The sequence below is a fragment of the Macrobrachium nipponense genome, chromosome 30 (assembly GCF_015104395.2).
Source record: "Macrobrachium nipponense isolate FS-2020 chromosome 30, ASM1510439v2, whole genome shotgun sequence".
Lineage (NCBI taxonomy): Eukaryota > Metazoa > Arthropoda > Malacostraca > Decapoda > Palaemonidae > Macrobrachium > Macrobrachium nipponense.
The window spans coordinates 37,923,204-37,930,703 of NC_087218.1; positions in this window are offsets into that span (position 1 = coordinate 37,923,204).

The window sequence follows — 7,500 nt, forward strand, 5'->3', positions numbered from 1 at the left end:
ACAAGAGAGAGAGAGAGAAGAGAGAGAGAGAGAGAGAGACTGAATGTGGTGAACTTGAAATGATAAAAACTTTTGATTTCAACACGTGGTAAATACAGGTTCAATGCTCAACTGATGACATAGTAGGTGTCTGTTATGGGAACACAAAACCTTTATATTTCACATTGTACCTGAATGCCAATAGAAAACCGAAAGTGTATTAGTATGGAATTGCATACACGAAAGTCAGCATTGGAACATGTAATGGTATTCACATGTCATCATATATATGATATATATACATACATACATACATACATACATACATACATACATACATACATACATAACATAATACATACATACATATATATATATATATTAATATATATATATAATATATATATATATATATATATATTGAGAGAAACGCAGGATGCCGTGGAAGCTCAGCGAAAGTTTCTTTATAATTTGTGCTTGAAATATTCCGGCTGCTTCGGTGAGTCTTATACAGTTTTAGCCAAAGAGTGGCTTGTTGCCTATTTAACATTTTATGGGAATATTCAATCTTTGATCTTTGTTGTTAAACTTTTATGTGTACTTACGAGGTGTTTCTGTGTCTTTGAAACAGACAGTTCTAGCGGAACCATGGGGGGGACCGAGATGGAGTCCCGATGGAAGAATAGACATTAGGTGTGACAAATACTTTTTAGACATTTTAATATGGGGTTTTGGGGTTTTATCGGAATTAAGTTATTGTTATTAAATAAATGTATTTTTATAATGCAACTCTCTCATTTTGATTACCTGTTAGAGTGGAGAGAAAGAAGTAGAGAGAGAGAGAGAGAGAGAGTGGTCGCTTGGTGAGAGAGAGAGAGATGAGAGAGAGAGAGAGAGAGAGAGAGAGAGAGAGAGGAAGAAAAGTCGCGAGCCGCTGGTTGCTTAGAGAGAGAGAGAGAGAGAGAGATTTGTGTGTTTGCCTGACGCTCGGAGTTACACGTTTACCAAATGAATAATGATGATCATATCCTCATTACATACATACATACATAACATATATATCTATATATATATATATATATATATATATATATATATATATATATATTATATATATATATAAATGAAAGAAAAAAGTTGTTGGAGATGGAGGAGGTGTCGATTAGAGTAACGATAACAACTTGACAGATTTAGAATACACATGTGATGCGATTTCAATCAACACAACATCAAAGGATTTTTAAAACTTACTAAATAGAATTCATCATATATCTAGAGAGAGAGGTATCAGCATGAAAATAACAGGACGAAAAAAAAAAAGGAATCATGAGGAGAGGGTTCAAAAAGGGATGAAGCGAAACTAGATGGAGAATATATTAATGAGACTGAGCCTTTAGGAAATTGAGGAATAATATACGATGAAGAAATATCATAGGTTGGAATTTAATGAAAGCCTAAAAAAGGTTATCCAGATATGTACACATGAAACTGGAATAACTGCATATCTAAAAGATTTCATCAGCTTAAAAATAAAGCGTTAAGAAGAATTTTAGGAGTCAGATAACAGAGTAGAGATAGAAATAGTATCTTTAGGAAAATTACGGACGTTCCAAATGTATTATTATTGTTGTTATTCAGAAGATAAACCCTATTCATATGGAACAATCACGCAAGGGCCACTGACTTGAAATTCAATCTTCCAAATAATATGGTGTTAGTAATAAAGAAGTAGCAGGAGGTAATGGAAAATACAGAAATAAGAGATCATTTAATAAATTAACAAATTAATAAATCAAATGAAAATATATTATTAAATTTAAGATGATGATGAACCAGAAGTGTTGGAAGAAGTGTCGATCATAAGTCCATGTGTGACAAATCCCAAACTGGCATATTATTGCACATTACTAGGTGGCCTAATCTGGCAATTTCTAGAACTTTCTGGTAACTTCTAATTACACTTTCCCATGACATTTGTCAAGTCTCTATTTTTTTTAACTTCACCTCAAAAGATATTCCTAAACGGCAAGGAAACATTACTCAGTTTTTGCTGATCTAATAACAGATAATTTTGGATGAGGTCGGTTTCTTGTATGCTTCTTCACATGTAACATTAGATTAGCGCCTCGGTGGTCTGCTACCTCGGTGGCCCCGAGTTCGATTCTCGGGCATTCTATTGCGGTGAGAGAGATTGTATCTCTGGTGATAGAAGTTCACTCTCGACGTGGTTCGGAAGTCACGTAAAGCCGTTGGTCCCGTTGCTGAATAACCACTGGTTCCATCAACGTAAAAACACCATGCAGACAAACATTAGATTCAACTTCACATAGTAGTCTAGTATGTTCACTGCGTATGATAAACATATCACGCGTGCATTTGATTACTACGACGTCATATTAAGACCCTTCCGATTTATTGGTGATTTGAATTTCCTTGGATGAAGCATAACTTGAAACCTTCAGTTAACGAACCTACAAATGCACCTATTGCGGTACCTGACGGCTCGTACAATTGCTATGGTCTGGATTCCAGTCCCCTTTCGCAAAAAAACCTTAATTATAAACTATTTTCCACTGAGAGTAGGCCTAGGGAATAATTAGTTTGAATAATACTGCATGAGTTTCTGCCCTGGTTTTTTTCACATGTGTATCGCATATACTTCCATTTAACTTAGGCCGGGCGCACATTGAGACGCAGGCGACACAGGCAACGCAGCACAGAGCAAGGCAGAAAACTGCATTTCACTATTTTAAATGGAAGCGCGCACATTATCGAGCAGGACAGCACAGCGAAGGGGCAGACCTGCTTCGGCCTGCGTCACGCAGTGTTTGAAACGCTGTTTTCTGCGCACATGCGGCGCAGGAAATAACTTGATATCATTCTCTGACTGACAACGAGAGCGTACAGACATTTGATGATGATAGTAGTTCGGTCGAAGAAGGGAACCCAGAACTCATCACTGCTTCACGTTAAAATCCCGGTCTCGACGATGAATTAAATGATGTTGGTGAGAGTATTGTTGACCCTACAGCTCATACAAGAGAAGTAAAGAAAAATCAGAATGATGTTACTGCTCTGCTCAAGGAATCGATCTTAAAAAATCATGTAGAGAGAGCTAAACAGAGAGCACTTGATAAGAAAAAAATTGATGAAAAATTTAGACAGGAAGAAAGAAATCCCCTTTATCATTTTTCATGACCATGTTCACATCGACGGCAAAAATGCCACCAGCCTTACAGCACAAGATAAAACGGGATGTATTTCGCATAGTTCCAGATGCTGAAGAAACCTTGCTCGGCATGTCTCCTGATCCCCAAATCTATTCCTCCCACTCATCCTCGTGTATGTACACCTACTGATGCGTCTACTACTGACATATCACAGTATCTCCCTGTGCTTTCAGAACAGTATCAGGACACATCCCCTGATTTTCCACCAAATTATTATATGATGTGAAAGTCATAATCATATCCGATGATTTTGTTAATATCTGATGAATCTCTCGGAAAGACCTGAGTGCTTATCAACACTGTTTTCCCTGTTGTTTTTCCTTTGTACGATTATCATTATAATGACATTATGGTGGCAGTATTGCGGGTCAAAAGAAAAGGGAATCGTTCATCAATGGATTTTTTCCTCCATTCCTATATTGCAGAAAGACAGACATGAAGGAAAATAAAACTGATTTAAAAAAACAGCCAGTTTTTCTCTACTCCCGATTGGTTTTTGGGCGTTGCAACCTTCAGATGATGTGTCACTTTGCATCATGTTATACACCTCATCAAATTGTTCTCTGCTTCATCTGAAATAATTCTTGAATCTTGCATCACTCAACTCAGATGTTAAACCAAATGCACTATGGGTATTCCTCTTGGCCATGTACGTACTTACTCCTACACAGTGATCTCTTTCCTTACAAATGCACATTGTAAGAATTCCTACTGTAATATTGTGGAATAAAGGTATTATTATTATTATTATTATTATTATTATTATTATTATTATTATTATTATTATTATTATTATATAATAATAATAATAATAATAATACTGAGGTTTCTCAGGTAATCATAAGCGGCAGCCATGATCACAGGACGTGCATAGGACGACAGACTGCTTCTCAATGTGCGCACCACGCCAATGCCCTGAGTCTGCCTTGCTCTGCCCTGCCTTGTGTCTCAATGTGCGCCGGGCTTAAAGTTAAGGTCATCGTAACGAGGGAAATAACTGAATAGAATATAAAAAGAGATGAAATAAGAGGAGATTAATGACAATAATCAACCTCAGAAAGATCAGGATGCTGGAAAACTCCGAGAAATTCTTTTATTGCGTTCCTGTAATTAGCAACAAGCAAATAGGTCGCAGATGTAATTCCCAGCGTTAATTAATTAATCTTCGACACAAAGGACAAAATATAGTTGTGTGATATGTTGCAATTGCTGATACATCACCGGGAATTTGTCAATTATGAGCATATGATTACTGATATGCAATAATCATTGGTTCAATGATTAGTGTTTCTAAATATTTTCACCGCAGCCTTATTTCTAAGACTTAAACTTTCTAGTTTCTAAGTCACATGAATGGCACCATGGATTTATTTTACTTGTAAACCTTTTTAGATTTTTTCCTCAGTAAAGGGATAACATAATAAACATACAAATAAAACACACATAAACGAGAAAGTGAGTGAGAATCTCACCACCTTTGAAAAATCATCCGATATATCATATGAACAGGAAATCATTACATTTATCGACTGACATCGTGAGCCACCAAATGTCATATTTTTATTAATTTTCCACAAATAATTCCATATCACCTGGCAAAGGATTGTTTATAAGCAACCTAAAAATTATTAATATACATCATAAACAAACATAAACATGGGTAAATATGTATGTATACATACGTACATACATACACACACATTATATATATATATATATATATATATATATATATATATATATATATATATATATATATATATATACATATAAAGGCTTTGCCACGAAGGAAAAATGAGAAGCGAGATAGCCAAGTACTTTCGGTCTAGAGCGACCCTTTACTTAGGCACTAGACCGAAAGTACTTGGCTATCTCGCTTTTCATTTTCCCTTCGTGGCAAAAACCTTTATTTATACATTGCATCACGTTTTATATACTTCGTGAAGGTATATACATATAAAGCACATTTGCAATGAGACCAGAGTTTAAAATCATAGGTGAGGATGGTTAGGTGGACATGGACACGTACTGTTAGAAAACCACTGCTTTTTCGTTATTCTTAAAGTTGAATTATGGTCTTGGTAGGTAGCCGACTGTGGTTGTCTACAGCAAGGGTGCAAAAGTCATGGGGCAAGCAACCTCATTTCAGCACTTACTGAAAACAGGAAGGCTAACACTTTCTAGAGTAACACACCCGAGGCCAGGGAAATGCTTCTTAAACCTTCTAAATCACGGGTCCTGAACAGGGGATACCCATACCCTTTGGCGGTATGGGACTTGAACTCTGGATAATTGTATATATTTGATTTTAATATATCAATGTATACATGGGTACAATTTGTAAATAAATGAAATAACCGTAAAACCATAAATACTTTTGATTTTCTTCTACCTATTCATACCTAAAGTATATATTAAACTAAGTATATTAAGTTATACTGCCATATTGGGCCATTCACTGGGGTGTCTGGAGTCATCAAAAGATTAAGAACTCCTGCCCTAAACAAACACAAACATGGGCTATAGTAAATTCACATCAACTGTTCATTTGATGTCTAGTCCAGTCCCTTGCGACGCTCCTGATTGGCTGTTGATAAAGCCAATCACAGGGCTGGAACTCTCAGTCTCTCTCGAGAGTTCACATAGGCCCAGGATCTATGTTCCACCTCTCCTGAGAGATACGTCTTATCAACAACCAATCAGGGGCGCCGCAAGGGACTGGCATAGACAGCAAATGCACGGTTGATGTGAATCTAATATATATAGTCATATGGATGACGACCTAGTATATATATCCTTCCTTAACCCATCTTCTATATTGGTTAAAGAAACTGATAACAGTTACTTGTTATCAGGAAAGCTATAAAGATTTTTATCAATCTTAAGCATAACAACTGACTTAGCTAAAAAATGCACTAGTAGTCCCCTGATATACAAATATCAGTATAAGGATGAATTTCCCAACACTACTCATTTCCTTTCCTGTATAACGTTTACTTTTGCGCGAAATATCGACATCGGGAAATGACTTATATAAGCGGTATCCTGAATTACTGGTCGATATTATCTTTCATTCTGATAAACGCTACAGTTGAGCGGAGTTTACGCTAGCATGGATGTGTAATTTCTCGATTACTTTCCATCATCAATACAAAGGTACTTCCCAAAAGCAGCTAATTACCTTGATATGGCAACTCATTTTCCGAGCGATTTTGACGCCACGAACTGACAGCTGCAATTAGCGTCCTCCCTCATATGCATAATATCGAGTGACGATTTTATTGTTTCCGATATAGGGTGGCATACGTTGGACGGTAACGAGGAGTTGGGTGATGGGGGGGGGGGGGGGTGTTGGAGGGGTAGGGGGTACAAGGATCTGACAAAAATATTTGATTACATTTGTTGATTATTCTGAATGATACACTACAGAAGTCATGAAATCTAAAAAATTTAAGTGATTTTATAACTGAATACACAAAACATGTGATTTTTAAACTGATGTCTTCATTGCCTGATTATGACTATATCTTGTTTGAATAAGAAAAATACTGTTGTGATACACATATACATATGTACTTTTTGTCATTAAATTTACATCGCATTTTTTTATCTATTATTGAGGAGATTAACCTGTTACCGGGTGAATATTACTGTCACTGCACAACCTACAAGTGCTACTTTCAAAGCGCAAGTTACTCCTATACCATGAAAGAAATTTCAGTAAGCTGTCCTAGGCACTAGAAAGGAAAGGAACTTAGAAGTATTCACGAAAGGATACTTTGTTACTCAAAGAGAGTTGTCACAGAAGAGTTTCAGATTCAAGAAAACTCCACTTCAAGCAAAAAGGTTGATGATGTCAATGTTGAGAAAAATCGCACCAATTAACAAGCACTAATCGGTGAAACCAAAACTTCATTAAATGAAAGACAAGTCACGAAGTGCGCCACAATTCTCGACAATGACAAGGTGCTCCGGGAAGGTGAAGTTGCGGGCACAACTGTTTTCTCTCTCTCTCTCTCTCTCTCTCTCTCTCTCTCTCTCTCTCTCTCGCTCTCCTTTATAAGCGAAGGAAAATGATGGATCCGCTCTCGAACGATGGATGATCACAAGAGGCATGAGAGAGAGAGAGAGAGAGAGAGAGAGAGAGAGAGAGAATTTGCGGACACCACACAAAGAATGTGAGAAAGAGGTGGTCTTACTCCAATGAATCTGGTGTAAACAATAGTTACAGGAAACAAAATCTGGTCATTTACAGTGAACTTACAGCTCCTCCTCCAGATTGTGACGAACT